This window comes from Felis catus, chromosome D1 (assembly GCF_018350175.1).
Source record: "Felis catus isolate Fca126 chromosome D1, F.catus_Fca126_mat1.0, whole genome shotgun sequence".
NCBI classification, from domain to species: domain Eukaryota; kingdom Metazoa; phylum Chordata; class Mammalia; order Carnivora; family Felidae; genus Felis; species Felis catus.
Window position 1 is genome coordinate 2,842,936 of NC_058377.1, and position 19,709 is coordinate 2,862,644.

A 19,709-nucleotide genomic window follows, 5' to 3' on the forward strand; every position below is an offset into this window, starting at 1 on the left:
TCAGTTTTTAAAAAGTGGGAAAAAATAAAACTACCCAGAGCCACAGGACAGTCCACACATGCAGACAGAAACTGAAGTGCAGTTGGCATCTGAAAGAGAGAAATGCTCAGTGAGTTTACTCCTTTTGCGGCCACTAGTCTGAGGGCACGCTCCGCTTAGCACCAAGGTGACCATCTGAAACGCCCAGAGAAACCTCTAGTTTTCTTGACTCGGGGAACCCGAGAGTAAGTGTTGAGGCAACCATGGTCACAGAAATGTTAGGGGTCAGCCCCGGGAAGGATGTCATCAGAGTGGAACGCCCCAAGTTCTACGCAGCATCTTGAACTGTGCACCTGCTGTGGAGGGAGCGGCTGAGTGAGGCCATAAGAGCTGGTGGGCAGTCTGAGTCCAGCACAGGGCTACCGGCTTGTGCAGCTATCGGTCAGCCCCATCAACTGCCCGCTTAAGAATCAATAGCCCTCTTTGGGGAAACATAAAAAAAAATTAGAGTTTTGTACAATAAAAATTCACTATGTCCGTGGTCTAATTCACAATGGCTTGTCTTATGAATAAGAAAACATATTTTCTCCAGAGGAAAGACAAAGGATCAAAACTTTGAGATAGCCCAGATACTGGAATTAGCCAATATTTTAAGGCAGTTACTACATTTATGCTGAAGGATTTTTTTTTTATCAAAGATAACATTAGATATTCCTTTAATAAAAATAGAGTCACTATGCCTGGAAAACATAGCACTCCCCAGAATGTCCACACACATAGAAATGCCCTCTCGTTTAGGCTGTATGTGAACATTCTGAGAGTTTATTTCCCAGTGGATAAGAACTATTCTGACAATACAATTTCCTGTAGTTATGCTGATAGGAAAAATTCCTTGGCAGTCCTACTCTTGTATTCTACCAGAGAAAATTCTCACAGTAAATCCGATGTCTCTGCCTTCTTCAGATATTTCTTAGTGGTGAGCAGAGGTCCCTCCAATGATTGGAGCCTTCTTCCGTCAACCACTCAGCCCAGAGGTAAAGTATAGGATTTTATAGCAAATCATTGTAACAGAGGGTATTTTAATGAAGCATGCGTACAAAGTTTATAGAAGGAAACCTTAAGAAATGAAGACAGACCACCTGAAATAGGTGTAATCATCCACGTGGATGCATTTAAACGCTGAGATCATGCATCAGAGAAAAGCAGGGTATTTTGCCTCTAACGTTACCACTCACTGTTGCAAAGTTGCCACTCGGTACTTAGAGATTCAGATACTGCAGAGAACAATGAGAAAATCTATTGGCTCTCTTTCGGGGAAGACTGTTGAGGTACATAAATCATTGCACGTTATCATGAGGGAAGATCAAAACTGTATGGGATTCCACATTTCTCAGGTATTCTGAACAAAAAGCGAGAAGGCGGAAAGGAGAATGGAGGCTGAGGGCATTGAGGTGCGCGCCGTGTTCTGTAAGGTCGAGAACCTGTTCCCCTGGGCGGTGCCCAGGGAAGCTCAGAGCCAGCGCCCTCTCCTATAGGGAGCTTTCCTGGTGTGTTAGCTCCTGTGGTTCTAACCCCAGGCGACCTAGGGCAGAATTGCTGGGAGGAGGGTGACTGAACATAGCTAGTTTCCATGCGTGTTCTGGGTGATCCCGACGTGGTGGCATGGTTTGGAACCATTGCTGTAGGAATTCTGTGAGGATCTACTTTTTGCTCGTAGGCATGTGAGTTGAGGTAACTGGATTTCAGTCCTGTGCTCTTTCTGTAACATTCACATCACTGGTTTTTTCTTAGAGCTATCCCAACTAGCGGGCACGCTCATGTTTTTGGTGGGATTTCAAATACCATCACAAGAGCCCTGTACTTAAAGGAGGTGAATGGTGAAGCAGTAATTCACAGCTGTCCTCTGGGCCTCCAGAGAAAAGCCAGAGGCTGAGCCCAGAAGCCTTCAATACTGCTGAATAAATACCCCAGAATCTCGCCCCACATTAAGGTTTTAGATTAATCTCAGATGAGTCTAGATGAACTTAATCAGGTTAAGTTTTCTGCCATCTCCTCACTGTAGGCAGATTCTTTGCTCTTATTCGACTTGCTCATTTTTCAACATTGCACAAGAAGGAAACTCTTGACTAAGGTACCATTCAGCTCATCATTTCCTCCAGATGAATAAAGGCGAATACCGCTAACCTCTAAATGAATGATAGCTAAATATTTGCGACCTTCATCGAAATACTCTCAATGAGTGTGTGAGTCAGGCTCGCTGCCAGGCCGCTTGACGAGGACAGGTGTCCGTCCGTCTGCAGACTCTGTCACAAGGGTGCTGAGCGCAAGTTCCTCGTGCTGTCGCCTGGACTCTGGGAGAGGGTGACGCGTTTCAGCCTTTGTGGAAAGGGCCGTTCAGTCTCCATACTGTGTAAACTCCACCTTTGTCATTCAGTCGCCTAAACGGGAGCCTCCAGCCAGAGCATGTCTGTTGTGCCGTGGCCCAGGGTGCAGGTGTGAGCACTTGACTTCTTTGTGGACTTGCTGTGATTTGTGGAGCGTGCAAAACAGACACAGCTCACTAAGCCACTTGCCCGCTGGGCACTTGGACTTTTTAATAACCTGTGCACACGAACACCCGGGCCGAAGGAGATCTCATAAACACTGTTTTGATAACAATGTATTTGTGTGATGCATCCCTGAGTAACGCTTCCCACAGTGATGCATGAGGCTGCTTACGGGGTTAGACTTTTGTCCAACCTCAGAATATGTTTTGCTTTCAAAACAAGGTACATTTCTTTTGTGTGTGCTGTGGGAGCTGAACAGATTTCCAGATTAATTATTTACAAGTCATTTATGACTTGGGATTTTCAAATTTCTTTAAAAAAATTTTTTTTAACGTTTATTTATTTTTGAGACAGGGAGAGACACAGCATGAACGGGGGAGGGTCAGAGAGAGGGAGACACAGAATCTGAAACAGGCTTCAGGCTCTGAGCTGTCAGCACAGAGCCTGATGCGGGGCTTGAACTCACGGACCGCGAGATCATGACCTGAGCCGAAGCCAGATGCCTAACCGACTGAGCCACCCAGGCGCCCCGGGATTTTCAAATTTCAAAGCAAAAACGTGGAAAATATAATCGTATCCATTACTTCATGTTATTTTGGTGGTTTCACAAGAGGAACGCCATCATTCAAAACATGTTGTTTTCCTATATATGATACCTTTTAATACTGTGAAAGAGGGTGCCAGTTCACTATCAAGAAGTCATTGCAACTTCATCTCCTCTCAATGCGAGCACCCGAGTGTCTTTTCACATCAGCCTATCTTTCTGTAAAATTAACAGAAGTTCAACATGGTGTAGTATTCCGTTGAGAAAGGAATATGATATGAGGATGCTATTGCTCAATATTTTTTGAGTTAAAAAAATATTTTTCGGGGCACCTGGGTGGCTCAGTCAGTTGAGCGTCTGACTTCAGCTCAGGTCAGGATCTCACAGTCTGTGGGTTCAAGCCCCGTGTCGGGCTCTATGCTGACAGCTCGGAGTCTGGAGCCTGTTTCAGAGTCTGTGTCTCCCTCTCTCTGCCCCTTCCTTGCTCATGTTCTGTTTCTCTCTGTCTCTCAAAAATGAATAAATGTTAAAAAAAATTTTAAAAAGTATTTTTCTGGTTCAGTAAGAGGCAGATGATTCCTAGTGATTATTTTCATTCCAAATATTGTGCAGTCTTCAGCATGATTATTTTTTTCCAAGGTATAACTGAATCTTGAGATGACTTACTTTCATGATTTTGTGATTTGAACAAAGCTTTTAAACAATTTATAATCATGGATAAATCTATAAATAGATCACTGCAGTCAGTTCCATTTAATAAAAGTAGCGGCCTTGAGTTCTTGGGAGTTCTGATATCCTTTTATTAACAGAGAGGAAGCCTGTTTATAGACATAATCACCTGTATTTAATGAAAATAATAAGTCATTTTGTATGAGACTTAATACTCTCTGTGGGAAGGAAGGTGCCAATTAAGCAGGCTAATCAGTGTTGATGGGTGTTGAGTAGATCGCCTTTTCCAGTCAGTCTCATCTTCCATTAAATATGCTTCACAAGGAAGGTACATAGTAGTAGACAAAAACAACTTTGTACCATTTACACTTTTAAAGGAGAGATGGACAGAAAAAGGAAAAATTCTTTGCTTGGCTGAATTGTGTCTTCCTCTGATGTTGGGGATTCATTTCTTCCTTTACCATATACCAGTAAAGTGCCTTGCCCAGTGTTAAGGTGTGTATGTATGTATTTATTTATTTTAACCTTTATTTTTTGAGAGACAGAGAGTGAGTGGGGGAGAGGCAGAGAGAGGGAGACCCAGAATCCGAAGCAGGCCCCAGGCTCTGAGCTGTCAGCACACAGCTGACATGACTGTGAGATCATGACCCGAGTCAAAGTCAGAAGCTTAACCTACTGAGCCACCCATGCACCCCTCCAGTGTTAATTTTTTATAATGAAAACATGATAGAAATAGGGTCCTACGGATTAACTCAAAAGGAAGCTGTGACCATTTTTCGGCCAGCTTAGAACTATCTAAATACTTTAGCACCAAAGGATTTGGTGTTTGGGAGTAGGAACCCTACCAGTATCTTTGTGTTCACGAGGAACTACCTGCTCTACTCCATGTTGTCGGTGGAAAGATGGGCTATAGAGTTCTTTTCAAGGAATATTCTTTGTGTGATATCATGCATATAAAGTTATGCAAGTTTCAGATGTTATATTTGCATATAAATTGACCAATGTGAATACACCAGTGAGAAGTGAGGCATTTTCTTTTTTTTAAAAAAAATTTTTTTTTTCAACATTTATTTATTTTTTGGGACAGAGAGAGACAGAGCATGAATGGGGGAGGGGCAGAGAGAGAGGGAGACACAGAATCGGAAACAGGCTCCAGGCTCTGAGCCGTCAGCACAGAGCCCGACGCGGGGCTCAAACTCATGGACCGCGAGATCGTGACCTGGTTGAAGTCGGACGCTTAACCGACTGCGCCACCCAGTACTTAATTAGACACCCAAGTCTAATTAAGTACTAGAAATTAGAGTTTACATATGACCATTGTAATGTAACTATTAGAACACTACTGAGTAAGTTGCATTCACTCATTACAGTACACTTCCATCTCCTGGAAATAACTTTTCAACTCTTCCTGTAAATTCATATTCCCAAGTCCAGAAAATTACTTAGCTGTTGAGAAAGCAGAGAACTTGAAGATACGTGCCTGAACCAAGGAAAAGAGAAGTGTAGTCCCTGAAGACTTGGGCTTGCGACATGTAAGCCCTTCTGACCCCAAAGCCCTCTGCCTGCTCTCTGTGGACTCCCCTCTTTCTTTGCTCCTTGTGTTCTCCGGCACTGTTCATCCATATTTCTCGTCTTCCTTTACTTACCTCCTTGCCTTAATTATGTCCCAATCTCCGCATGTTTCTGCCTCTGGCATGGCAGCTTAATCTTGATTCCTAGTAATGCCCTCGTTCGGTGGCTCAGTTTTGGTATTCTTCATCCTTACCTAATCTAAACAAAATTTACAAGTAAAAAAAAAATCTCTCTAATAGGGATGGTGATGGTGGTAATGATTATCATGATGATACTGATGGTGGAAGGGACACTTTGTGACCAGATAGTAATTGTTTATATACAATATTTCTCTTCTAAAGTGATTCTGTGAGCCTGGCATTATTAGTATCATTTTCCGGAAGATAAAACAAGACATTGGATAGATTAAATAAATCGCCCAAAGTTATGTAATTAACCGTGTTAAAGTGGGACTGGAGCCTCATCTGACTCACAGTACTGTGCTCCTGCTGTGAAATCCTGCTGTGAAATCCTCCTCTGAGTAGAATGATTGAATGAAAACAGCATGTCAGGCATGTGTAATACGTCTCATATGTTGCATTTATACATAAATAGATTTGTAAATATACCAGTGATAAGTGGATCGTTTTCATTTCTTTCTTATGTTAAATTTCATGTTTCCTTCTGGGATTGAATTTTCCACCTACAGATTACCTATATGCGATACTGGCCCAGAGTGGAACCAGATCTTTCTAGAATGCCATGCACGGGCATTTAGTGCCATCCCACTCTTGTTTACTGTCTTGTTTATTGTATCTCAGTTATGTTGAGATTTTAGAATTAGAGGTACAACAGCATGCGTGATGAATTCAGTCAACAGATGATCATAGTCTCAGGGCTTTGGATGAACACACGTACACACCTATGTCTATATATGTGTGTGTGTGCCTAAGTATATGTGTATGTATATGTGTATGTGAGCAGCGTGTGTAAACACACTCACACCGTCTTCCAGTGTGACATAAGCCACTATTAAAGTGTTTCTGATTGTTTCGATTTTATTTCATTCAAAAAACGTCTTGCTTTCCTGACATGTATTATATATAAGTGGTTTCTGGCAGTTAATTTATTGTGATGATTAGTAACACGTGCAAATCAGTTAGCTACATAAACATTCCTTTAAAAAAGCACATATGAGAATTGCTTGAATTTATAAAAACATGAATCAACATTTGATTCAAATCGGAATATAGATCAAGGGAAAAGAAACATCAAATTTTTGTTAGGAGGATATAGGTAGGAAGAAATAATGCAAGAAATCTCTCTCTCTCTCTCTCTCTCTCTCTCTCTCTCTGTTCAAGAGGATAGTGTGAAACCTTTGACTCAGGTCACAAACAGACTGCCCTGTAACCACCTACCCAATTTCCTGGAACCGTTTTCCTCTATAAATAAGAGCTCACCCCACTGACCCTATTATGGGGAAAGGAAAAGAGAATGGCCAAGTATATTTATTCCGGGCAGCTAGGCTACAGACTTCCAGAAAACATGCCCAACAAATGTCTTCCCCCAGAGAATTCAGCCCTAGCAGCTCTACTGTCCTGGCTTTCTAGACTTCTCTTTCTCTCTCTTTCTCTCTCTCTCTGTCTCTCTCTTTCCTTCTCTCCCTCCCTCTCTCCCCAACCCTCTCTCTCCTTTTCTTTCTTTCCCCGCAAACCTCCATGAGTGTGTCTGCGTCCACACATAAGTATGTCCTGTATTGCATTTATTTGACAATGATTCCTTATCCATCATTGTTACAAAGAAACTCTGAGGATAAGTATTGTCAACAGTCGTTCGCATACAGATTCCCAAGTTTCTATATCTGTGTGTTCACAAACTGACAAGCTAAAGAATGAAAGAGAGAAAGAGAGAGGGCAGAGGAAGGTGAGACAAAGGGCAGGGAGTAAAATTAGAGAATTAACCCAAATCACGGTCAACGTGTGTGCAACTGATGTATTGCACTATGTTCTCTGTGTCTGGTATGTCCTTTTAAAACTCACCTAAGATCTAAATTCCTGTTGTGTGAGCACAGATTACACACTGGTGAAACCCTAAATAGAAAATACACTTCAATGGAAATTTCTGTTTAATACAGCTAGTTTTAAGTTCCAGTAGGAGGCCAACTTATTTCAATAACTGTTTGCTGCCACACAGGCGCTGTGCAATGACAGACTTTAAACCATGTTCTTGAATATACTGTATTACGATCACTTCTGCGCTTATGAAACTCAAATTCTTTTCAACACACAAAGCATCAGTTTAAAAATGGAGTAAATTATGTATAACTTTTAAGTAAGATGTTAGTGGAATAGAATGTGCTTCTTGCTGTGATCACAGAAGATACTTTGTTCTGATTTAAAAGTTGTTTTCCCAATGGCTGCGTATTGGTGAGGTTGGCAACGCGAGCTGTGGTGTCAGGGTGGTCTGAGGTTAGAGTTTGCCCCACAGGGTGCAGCAAGTTTCCTGACTTGCGCTGCACTGCACATTCCCCGTAGCACGTTGGGTTGTGGTAAGAATTACCATGACCTAACTTAGCATCATTTAACTGAGCATTTACGACAGATTTGCAGCGTTTTGTCCTTACACAAGTTTTTAGGTCATGCTTTTACCAGCCCTGTCTTGCAATGTAAGAATTGAAACTCAGAAAGATTCTGTGACTTTTCTGAGGGCACGGAGGTAGCGAGTGTGGACTTGGGATTGAGACGCACAGAGTCTCAGCGGGGAGCAGAGTTTCCCCTTCCCGCTGTGATAAACTCCATCAGATCATGCTTGTGTGCGCGCACGGTGCGTGGTGTTAAGTGCTCAGTAGATGCGAGCTTCAGTTTTCAAGCCTTTTGTCCACCATTTCGTGTGTCCGTTATTACTAATGATAAGTTCTCTTTCAATTTTCCTGTTAATTCATCCAGGAAATGTGTGTTGTGTGCCCACTATGTGCCAAGCATTACTCTTGAATCAGCAAACACAAAGGAAACAAAGCAGCGAAGTCTCCGTACGGGTGGAGCTTATGTGACGCTCCCGTGCGTGTGGGGAGGTACCCAAAAATAAGGCAAGGTGGATATACTGTGTGGTAGTGATGAAACATAGGAGAGGACGTGCAAGGATTATAAATAACCAGAAAAATGATACAGGAAAGTGGAATAGTGCCAGGGTACGTAATTTCGCGTGAACTGTGGAACGCTTGTAACCATTGGCGTGAGCTGTTACGTGCCTTTGTATCTTCATTCAGGATGGGAGTAGTAATGTTTACTCTGATGATTCTGACAAATTATGTGAGAATCTATTTTTTAGATAAGAGCATGCTTTAAAAATCATATGCTGCTGCTAAAAATATTCAGTGCCTCAACACTTCGTAACACCTGCATGTGAATTATGTATGTTTTTGAAAACGCATATGACTTACCAAATGTTGATTAACCGTTGCATCTGGTGTATAACTGGGAGTAAAATTAGGGAAGAGGAACTCCAGGAAAACCAGATACTTTAGGAAGAGCTGCACGTGGCGGACAGAGAGCGAACAGTGTTTGAGTGGCAGCTAATATCCTGCATTGCGTGTGCGTTCAGCAGGTAAGGTATAACTTAACTAGTAACGTAATGTAACATAACGTACACCCATGGGTGATTCTCATGACGTTCCTGTACCGAATCAGACCTGTGGGTTTCATGACTTTCTGCATTTTGTCTCCAGTTTTATCAATGTAACTCGGAAAGTATCCCCCTGGTATTGCCAGGGAGGGGGCAGTCCAGTTTCTCTCAACTCATGCCCTGACCTCTGCAGATAATTCCTTTTAGAGGCAGCATCAGATTGCGTTTTCTCCACAATTTCATGTTAGAGAAGTGGGCCTGAGTACTTCCATGGGGGACGTGAGAAGTAACATTGCAAAGTCTTCCAGAGGGAACTGTGGCTCCAGCCGGCAACACTATTGCATCCACATCCCTCCTCTTTCCTGCCCCTTGACGTTGGCCTCTGTAACGGCAGGCACCGCGGCGGGCATGAGGGGTGGGGCTGAGTGAGGAGCTGGTTCCGAGGGCACCTGTCCCTTCCGACAGTCCCTGAGCATTGAAGGACAGGTCAAGGTCAGGGGCGTGGGTGAGCATGCACAAACCTTGGGGCCGAATCAAGGAAGGACGGCACACAGAGAAAGCAGAAAGCAAAACATTGGGAATTTACAGGGACGGAAAGACTGGGACAGAGCAGGGGTCGGGAATCTCAGATTTGTGGCAGGGGGATGCTGGCCAGAAGTTGAGGTCACAACCACCACAGACTGATGTTGAAAAGGGACCTTCAGTCGAGAGACCTGTCCACCCAGGCCTGCAGGTTGCGTACCCGCTTCCTGCCTGGGAGAGGAGCAGATGGTCTGAAGCCCCAGCTTCCATGGCTGTAGCGCACCTGCTGAACGTTCATCTAGAACATCCGTCTGGCACCGGGTCCCGACTCCCTGCTCCTTACAGCTTCCGCGTCACTGCTGGATGAAAGTAGGAGAAATGAATGAATAGAGGGTAGCTGTAATTTTCCTTCTCCAACTTGGAAGGGAAAACAATGCTGTGAAAATGTCTTCTCCGGGGCGCCCCGGTGGCTCAGTCGGTTAAGCGTCCGACTTTGGCTCAGATCATGATCTTATGGTTTGTGAGTTCAAGCCCCGCATCAGGCTCTGTGCTGACACCTCAGAGCCTGGAGCCTGCTTCAGATTCTCTGTCTCCCTCTCTGTCCGTGCCCCTCCCCAACTTGCTCTCTGTCTCTGTTTCTCAAAAAGAAATAAACACCTGAAAAAAATTAAAGAAATAACTTCCCTCTGTGCTGTTGTGTCTTCCTCCTCTGACCATCCAACAGCATTCGGACTGCAGCCAGGCACCAGCTGCTCACTGCTGATGCTCAGTAAACTGAGCTAAGGAAGAGAGTGTGAGCACATCCGAGAAGGGAGTGAAGTACGTTTCTCGTGTGAAAGTTCAACAGGCCACGTTTCATTCATATTTTGCACCTACTCTTCCGATTCCTATGGAATCAGCCCCGCATGAGCTGAGTGTTTCACGTATCAAAAAGCAGACTCATTATTATCTTTCTTGCATCTGTCCCTCCCCTGTTACCTCTCCACCCCCTTTGTTAATCGCTAGAGCCTCCAAGGGTTCTGCTTGAGGCAGCATTATCTTAGATGATTTCCAGCATCACATAAAACAGTGCTGAGTCCTGTCATTTCCACCTTCTCGGGAACTTTCATGTGTGTCTTCACTTGTGCAATTCACTTGTCTTCACGGGCTCTCGTTGAGACTTTTTTGCATCTTTTCCTTGGAATAGGGCACGTGACTCCCAAGAGCTCTCCTTGCTAGTATCTTTCACTTCCTAATCCTCTTCTGTAAGTGGACTTCCTGAATAGCAGATCAATTGCACAATTCCCTCCTGAGACCAATACCCCAGTACCTCCTAATGCCTACAGGTTAAAATCCAAACTCATTAATATGGTTCCAGCCAAGCACCCAGGATTCCCCAAACACATTGTGCTTCGCTCTGTACAAGCTGCATCTTCTGCATTGAATTCTCCTCTACTTTTTGCCTAATGACCTGCTACTTATCATTCAAGACCTTAAGTATAACTAATCTCTGATTGTTCCATCTTAAATAAAGTTGGTTACTTCCTTCAGTGAGTTGTCACTGTATTTTTATTTAATTTCTAATTTGGAATCACCATGCTCTGCTACACTTACTTGTTTATGTATGTCTCCCCTTGTAGATTATATATAAATGACTTGAGAGCACATACCATGACTAAATGGTAAACATTGTTTAGCATCCTTTATATAGAGCTTGGCATATAGTAGTAGTGATTATGTAAGGAACACTGAAAGGCATAACTCTCAATTTCTCTGATTGCATTATTAAAGAAAATTTATATCCCCCAACATATATTATCTTTTTTACTCTAATGTGTGTTCTACCAACCATACGATGAATAATTTTCTGCTTGTTTCAATCGAATAAGAACATTCCTTCTCATATTCAAATATCGGAACTAATTTCTTCATAACATGTATATGTGTGTGTGTGTGAGGTGTGTGTTTGTAGTATGTGTATGCTCAAAGAAAAGTGTTTTCATTTCCTATAGAAAAAAAAGGACCCGTACTTGTAGAAACTTTCAAGGTCGTCAAAAACAAAAATCTGAAAAACCATCAGAACCAAGAGGAGCCTAAGGAAACAAAACAGCTACATGCAGTGTGGTGTTTTGGAATGAATCCTGGAACGGAGAAGAGCTTTGGGTAAAAACCAAGAAAATAGGAGCAAACTGTGGACTTTGTCTAATGACGTCATGTCAGCGCTGGTGCATTAGCTGAAACAGATACACCACCCCAATGCAAGATGTTACTTAGGAGAAGCTGTAGGATATGTAGAGACTCCTTGTAGTAGTTTTACAACTTTTCTTTAAATATAAAACTTCTAAAAATCAAGTCTATCAGTTATTTAGGAATGGAGGTGAAATAGTTTCTGAGACAAAAAAATAAATGATAGAACGGTCAGCAAACTTGCATACTGGACTTGTTAAAAGGGAGGTCTTCAGGCAGAAGGAATATGATACCAGATACCTGGAGCTTCCAAAGATGGTTAAAAAGCTTATAAAAGACATCTTCCCTATCTCTAATGACTCTAAACGACATGTTATTGTTCAAAGTGTAAATAGTCACAAGATAATGTGGTATTTTAACGTATAAAAATAAATGATGTGGCAACACAAGAAAAACAGTGGGAGATGGAAATAGGAAATGTTGCCTATATTGTGAATAAGGCAGTAATTTCTTTAAAAAGTTGAATAGTGATAAACCAATGATGTCTACTGTAAACCCTAATACAACAACTAAAAAAGAAAAATGAGGCTGTGGTCTAACTACTAAGCCAGTATTGGAGATGAAAGGGAACATTAAGTAAAAATCAGGTCAAAACTAGGGAGAAACAAAAATGTGAAAGCACAGAGGGCGCCCAGAGGAAGCAGAAAGTGGCTCGAAAAAATGGTTGAGTGTACTTTCACACATATCAACGAGGTTTAAAACATTTCATTTACGAAGTAAGGGTTGTGAAATTGGAAGAGAGAACTGGGAGACTGCTTCACATGGACCGCAAGAACCCAGGTTTTCAATACGCAGACACAGAGAAGTGAAGCACCAGAGGATGGAAACACACAGGCCCACGGCCAGCGGAAAGACGGCGGGAGCGGCTGTGTGTGGCAGGTGGAAGAAACTCCAGAACAAGGAACAGAACTCCCACTTGCAGACAAGGGGCACTAGTAGGAACCGGACCGACCCTCCTTCCTGAAACAACCAAACGCAAACACACAGTACACACCTGAAAATGCAGGACCTTGGCCTCCAAGTGGCTGGAAGATGAGGAGGGGATCTCCCCATCCTTGAGAGAGGTCCAGGTATGGGCGTGGGAGCAGAGGGGCAGAGTGTCTGTAAGTGTCCTGCCTCAGCAGTGACCAACAGCCGTCCCTGGAAAAGACCCGTCGGGCGGCCAGATTCTCGCCCTGACTCAAGTGAGGTAGCCAGGCTCCCTTTTGACGAGGCCTCAACCTTGACCTCTAAAAGCTTGAGGGAAACACTGAACATAGTTTCTAACAGCCTCAAGGATGAAGTGCCTGCCTGGGAAAACTCAAGGCTACTAAAACAGTTGCCTGCTGTTCCCGTCAACACCTGAAGATCGGGCACGTCTCCCAGTCTCCGTGGGACGTTCGAGCCTAACTTCAGTAAGCGCCACTTAGCAAACCCAGATGGCTTTCACGTGGGCCAACCTGTCCTTCTTGCTTTTTGTAACTTTTCACTTCCCTGTAATTTTTCTGCTGAGGCCTACTCAGCTCTCCCCCTTTCCCCTCATTCTCCTTTTCAAACGTCCAGCCACCTCTGCACGTCCAAGTTGAGGTCAGCTCATTCGGGACACCTTTCCTACGGCCACAGTACAGGATGCCACTGATTGAAATGTGCCCTTTTGCCTTAAGTTGTGCTGGCCTTCTTTATCTTTGACCCTGGCCCAGCCCGACGTTGAGCAGAGGGCTGGAGGCAGGAAGGAGTGGAGGGAGCCTGGCCACGAGCGTGGGTCGGGTGCACCTGATAACAGGTTGGAGAAGGTTGGAGAAGGCTGGAGCTTGGTGAGCTGCAGAAGCTGAACTCTTGTTAGCTCTTCGACTTTAACGGAATAAACTCTGGAGCTATTTGGTGCTTTTAAGTAGATGAGCAACATCATTTGACTGAATTTTAAAAGGACAACTGTTAACTTTTGTGACTGATGTGGAGACAGAACGTAGCAGGTAGGGAATGGACATGGAAGTGGAGTGGGATCACGGGAGTCCTGGGGGAACTTGATGCTGTTCCAGAGCAGGTGTGTAGAAGCAGATGAGGTAACAGTGGTTCGGATGTTAGAGGCGGTGTTACAGGCCCATAGTGCTCACAGATTGGATGTGAAGTTTGAGAGAAGTGTTGGGGCCAAGGGTGTTTCCAAGGTATTCATCTGAGCAGAGAAAAGGGTCAGGTTGTCCCTCGCTGAGAGTGGAGAAACCCTTGGGAGGGCTTCTTGGAGGGGGGTGGTGGGACGCTTGGTGCGGACGTCAGTTTGAGGGTTCTGTTAGACGTGAAAGGGGGTGTGTTACATACAGAGGTGGTGTGCAAGTCTGGCGGTCGGGAGTGGAGTGAAGCCTTTGAGAGTCATCAGCACTTACGTGCGTGTGTGTGTGTGTGTGTGTGTGTAGTGTGTAAAGCTATAAGAATCAGTAAAATTAAGACAGTGGATATAGGAAGAGAGCAAAGAGAGCGTCTCTGAACTGATACCCGCATCATCTGAAAATCGAGTTGTCAGAGAGGTCAAGGAGACTCAGCCAGAGGATGGCAGGAAAGTCAGGAGGATCGCGAAGACAGCATTTTCACGACAGAGGGTGTTCCCAGCTGTGTCATTCGCTGCCGCTAGGTTTTGACAGTTGACCAGTGCATTTGGCAAGGTGGGGGTTCTTGTTCAGACAGGAGCGTTTTTAGGGGAGTGTAGGGCAGGGACCCTGATGTAAGGGGGTTAATGAGAAAAAGGGAGGAAAGAAAGTGTGCAGTAAACGTGATGATTTATCCCATCTATAAAAGAAATAAAGCACTTCACATAGAGGCTCGCCTATCATAAATGATCTATTCGCTATAGTGATTGTATTATTGTCAATCAAAATAAAATTTATTTTACTACATTATGAGCTTATCCAGTCCATGGACTGCTGACGTGTTTTAATACTCTCTGCCTTTTATAGGACCTTGCATTTAATGGATGATCAATTAGGCACTATCAAATGAATAATTAAAAAAATATTCGACAGCTTAAGATAAATCATTGTGTGAGTTCTGGGTAAGGTGCAACTAAAACTTACCATTTGCTGGAAGAAATTTCCCCATGCATGTGGAGAGGGAGCCTCTATCTGTGTTCACATACACAATATGAGGGAATTAAGCCCTTTGTGAGATCATTGATGTATACTCTGCTGGCAGAGTTCGTTTGGGTCATATTGGCTGTCCAAAATAGTCATATTTTAACCTAAAGAACTGTTAACTTTTAGATGAAATTACGCTAGAGCTAAGATAATGGAGTTGGCCAGTTGTGTTTTTATTATGTAAGTTATTGTTTGTAGTAGTAAAAATTGGCTGTACTAGGCATTTTCTCAGTGTTAATAATCAAAGTTTAAATGGGAGTCATTTTAAAATGTCTTTGACATCAGCTCCAAATCCCCCTGTGTTAATTCTCGTGTTTTTTAAATTAATGACTTATGCAAGTTTTGCAAACTCATTGGAGATAATTGAATCCTGTTTGCATGGATACCAAATCAGGGCATCCTTCACTATTTTTTGACAAACTACTGACACTGATCGACAGGAAACAGCAGACAATTAAACAGAAAATAAAATGCCTGTTTTCTTAGGCACAGTGCATGCTCTGAAATCCAAAGCACTTAATTTGGGGAATGATAATGAACTTTCAACATGTTGGGTGTTGGTTTTACTCTCAGCTAAATTTTAAATCCCTTCGAGTATATTAATATCGAACACTGGGAATCTAAATGCAAGTATTTTGCTTATTATTTATATTCACTGGTGTTGGTGAAAGTGAAAGCCCTTTTGCCAAAGAGAGTCCCCTTTCTAATATTGTTGAAAAATCTCATGGACAGAGAATCTTTGTTTTCACCTGTTTACCAAATCCACCTTGTAGACACAGTGACGTGAAGACTTCTCTTTAGAGAATACGTTTGCCTGAATTAGTCATAACGTGTTAGAAGCTGTGCATTTTGTTTGGCACACACACCACAGCCCAGAGGACCAATATGCCCAAGGAATACTTGGGTTCTTCCGTCTAGAGTGAAATAAAAGGACACATTTCAAACGAAGCCCTGAAGTTGGGGCGAGGAGCACACAGATGGACGGGATGACCAAGCTGGACTTTTCCCATCTTGCCGAGTAGTTCAGACTCTGCCCAGAGAAGCACCCCTTTCCTGTGTGTTGTTGACTTGACCATCCACAGTGGAGATCAGAAGTCAAGGGGCTGATAGTTCGTGTGGACGCACTCTGGTGGACTCCCAGTCGTTCCTCAAGAGCCAGATCCAGTAGCCCCTGTGGAATCTCCTTGTTCTGGGTGTCTCTGACCCTCTCCTTGGACCCACCACACAGCAAGGGGTGCGTCTTTCTCATCAGCCCATCCCCAGTCATCTGCACTTAGTGATTGCTCTGTTAATGCTGAATGTAAAAACCTCCCACTGAAAGACTGACAACAATAGGGACTGTGTTCTGTTCTCCACGGCTGTATCCCCAGCTCCTGGTATCATCCTGTACTTACCAGGCGCTAAAATAATACCTATTACATGGAGACACTGATGAGAATTATGCAGCGCATTATATCAGCGCCGGTTCCTGCCCAACTGGGTTGTTTTTCTGAAGGTCTGGCCGCTTGGTCCCTCTCACATCTGTCTGGTCCATCTCCGGGTCAGTGACTCTGATCTTGTATCCCCATTTCCTTCTTAATACATCTGCCTGCACATTCGGCTAGTGCTCTAGAGTGAAGGGGTTTAAAATTGAATTTGTAGGACTCCTGGGTGGCTCAGTAGATTAAGCATCCGACTTCGGCTCAGGTCATGATCTCGCGGTTCATGGGTTCGAGCCCCGCGTAGGGCTCTGTGCTGACAGCTCGGAGCCTGGAGCCTACTTCTGATTCTGTGTCTCCCTCTCTCTCTCTGCTCCTCCCCTGCTTGTGCTGTGTCTCTCTCTCTCTTTCTCAAAAATAAACAATAAATAATAAAATAGAATTTCTAGCTACTTGTTTTAAATTTCTTTTCTGATAAGCAGACCTCGGTTTACTGGATTGTCTGTAATTTCCGGAGTTCGTCCACATCGTCCTCTTCCTTGCTGCACTTCCCATGCTCTTCCCGGTGAGGCCCATGACCTCAGCCCACACTCTCGCTTCTGACTCTGACCTTTCTTCCCGGAAGTGCATAGTAGAGTCCTCACGGTCTTTTATCCTGGACTTCTGGGTAGATTTCTGTCTGCTTAAGTCCGTACCACTGTGTGTGTGCCCTGTGTACCCTGCTCTCTCTGCTTCAGGTTCCTCCGCCGTCTTCGCCCCACTCCATCTGTTCTACATGGTTTTTAAATCTACCAAATGCTCCTATTTCCCATCTCTTTCCTGCTTAAAATCAGTCTTGCAAAATTTTTTACTAAAGTGAAGTTCACCTCCTTAGGGCACGCAAAGTTAACAGTATCTAGACCCGACCTATTTTTACAGTCTTTCTCCTCCCCTTGCTTTGCTTTATAATTATATTCCAGCCAAACTAAACTGAGCCCCTCTGCTCAAACATTCTCTGTAGTTGGCAAATATTTGCTTTGTGTCTGAAATAACACTTTCCTTCCTTTCTGTTTAAACCCTACTTACTCCACTAAGATTCATCTCAAATGCTACTCCCTAAGAGCATGCCCGGACTGGACCTCCGATCCAGGACTGCTCACACTCAGCGGGTCCCAGCCCGCTGTCACCCCTGGTCCGTATGTGGCCCTCCTTCTGTTTCACCCAGCTACATAGGCCCTTGCAACCCACCCGTTGATCCTGTTCCTGCACAGCCTTTCAAGAGCAACCCTCGGAAGGGGGTTAATCTACAGCCGTTGATTCATGTGTGTGCCAGTCGGGCCACCGGTATGTAAGTGGTGTTGGGCTGCAGGGCACGTCGTGCCTTTTCCTGTCGTTCAGTGCCGCGGTTGTGGGAGTCCTGCCCGCCTCTCCGTGTGGGCGTCTCGACTGTGGCTTGTAACTGCTGCCTCGTTTTCTGCCAGCCCACTCACTCCTCCTCAGCCCAAGTGACCTTTAAAAACACACATTTGATCGTGTCATTCAGTTGCTTAGCATCCTTCAGCGATGTTTCATGTCATTTAGGGTAAATCCCACAATCTTGACACGTCCATGCGGCTTTCCGGGCTGTGGGCTGCAGGCAGCTCTTCAGTTCCCACCCTTACCCTTCTTCCTGCGGGTCCTTGTGCTACAGCCACATCAACCCCGTGCTCCTCAAACCCGCTTCATTCTCCGTTTGGCTCTGTCTTCGTCGGGCTGCCAGATTAGCTTGCACTTCCTCAGGGAAGCCTTCGGGGCCTTGCAACTTCAGCCGGGTTCCAGAGTCTTAAATATTCTCTCCCATCAAGTTCTTCTTACACTCTGCATGGTCTGTATATGTATTTATCTCTGGGTTCATTTCTTCACTGTAGGTCTGACCCACCCTGACATCAGCTCCATGAAGGCTCAACCCTTCCCCAGTCTGTCTTGTTTCTGGCCAATGGGCAGCCTACAGTAAAGCAAGTGCTAGATGAACAGATGAGCCAAGAAAAGCGTCTTACCCAAGGTCAGACACCTAATGAGAAGTCAGGCTCAGGACAAGGAAGTGTAGCGCCTTTTCCCGCCGTGAGTGTGATGGGTCTTTGAATGTAGTGCTGTGGTGTCTTCTGTCCATTTCCACCTCAGTGCCTTGTGGACTACAGGTGCTCACTACCACAGGAATGCACGGAAGTAGCAAGAAATGAGACTGTTGATTATGTGGCTTTACATTTGCACTGAATGGCTACTTACTCTTCCATGAAATCTGCAAATCTTAGAAATTAGTGGCAAAAAAGGGCCATTGCCATTCTCTCACATTCATATGCAGACAGTAACTACATTTTCCATTTTTTACCAGGTTGAAGCTGTTTTTATTTTTTTATTTTTATTTTATTTTATTTTATTTTATTATTTTATTTTATTTTATTTTTATTTTTATTTTTTACAATCATAAGGTCAGAGCTACATTCTGAAAGTGTTGCCAGGAGATTGTGACTCAGAAAATGTCTGCTAAAATGTATGGAAGCTGAGTTGCAGACCACAGCTGAATAGAGAGAATCAATTTATGAATGTTCGCTTTATGCTCATTTTAATAAAGGAAAAAGACTAATGACCTCTGCTTAAAACAGGATGGATGGATTCAACTTTCTAAGGATATTTCCTTCACTTCAGGAGAACCAGAATAATAAACTGTCATTCTCCCCAATTTGGTTTCTGCCTGAGCAGCTCTTATCAATGGGCCTGTCACAATGCTGAAATTGGGAGCTCTTGCTATGTTGTTTTATAAAGCTAATTATCTTGAATCCTGCAGTATCAGCAAAAAAAAAAAAAAAAAAAAAAAATTAAAAAGTGTCCCAAATACTTTTTCCCCGCTTACTTAAATTCCTAGCAGTATGAGTGACATTGCCATGTTTTCACCAAGTGGTGTATTTATATTACTTACTGAATCCAGACCTTGAAAACCAAGAATGATATTTTTTCCTGTTGTGTTCGAAAAGTTAAATTATTTGGAAGGTCATACTATTTTAACTTGGGGCGGTATGGATAGGTAGGTGAACAGACAATGTTGCCCCTGTTTAGTGTGACCGGAGAAGACACGGGGAGAAGAGTTCCTGGTCCCACTAGCCTGTGTCAGCGTCTGACGGTCTGTTATCTGGGACTCGCTCCTTTGGTTTAAGGTATTATGTTCACAGGATTCTCTTATTGATAAAATTGTATCCAATCTTCAGCTTTTACCTGTTCATTAGGTGTTTCATGTTCACACACCCAGTAGCCAGATGAGGTGTTAATGCCCAGTAACAAAAAAGGAAAGCTGAAACTCAGCAAGGCTCGTTGATTTGCCCAAGGACTCGGTTGAACAAACATTCAGGCCTTCTGCCTGGAGTATTTCGTCAGTATCACCAAGTGCTAATGAGTATTTACTGCCCGTGCTTTGGGGCTTTTACGAGTCAGTTTTCATAAATGTAAACCTTTTTTCCTTTCCAGGAGACTCTCATTGGACAACCTTTTACTTGTTTTAGAAGCGGCCGTCCCGCCA

General features: G+C 43.7%; 1 protein-coding gene across 1 annotated transcript in view; it reads left to right on the plus strand.

The window, feature by feature from the left end:
* Positions 1-19,709, plus strand: part of GRIA4 (glutamate ionotropic receptor AMPA type subunit 4) — a 1,433,894-nt gene that overhangs the window by 153,656 nt on the left and 1,260,529 nt on the right. The window lies entirely within an intron of this gene.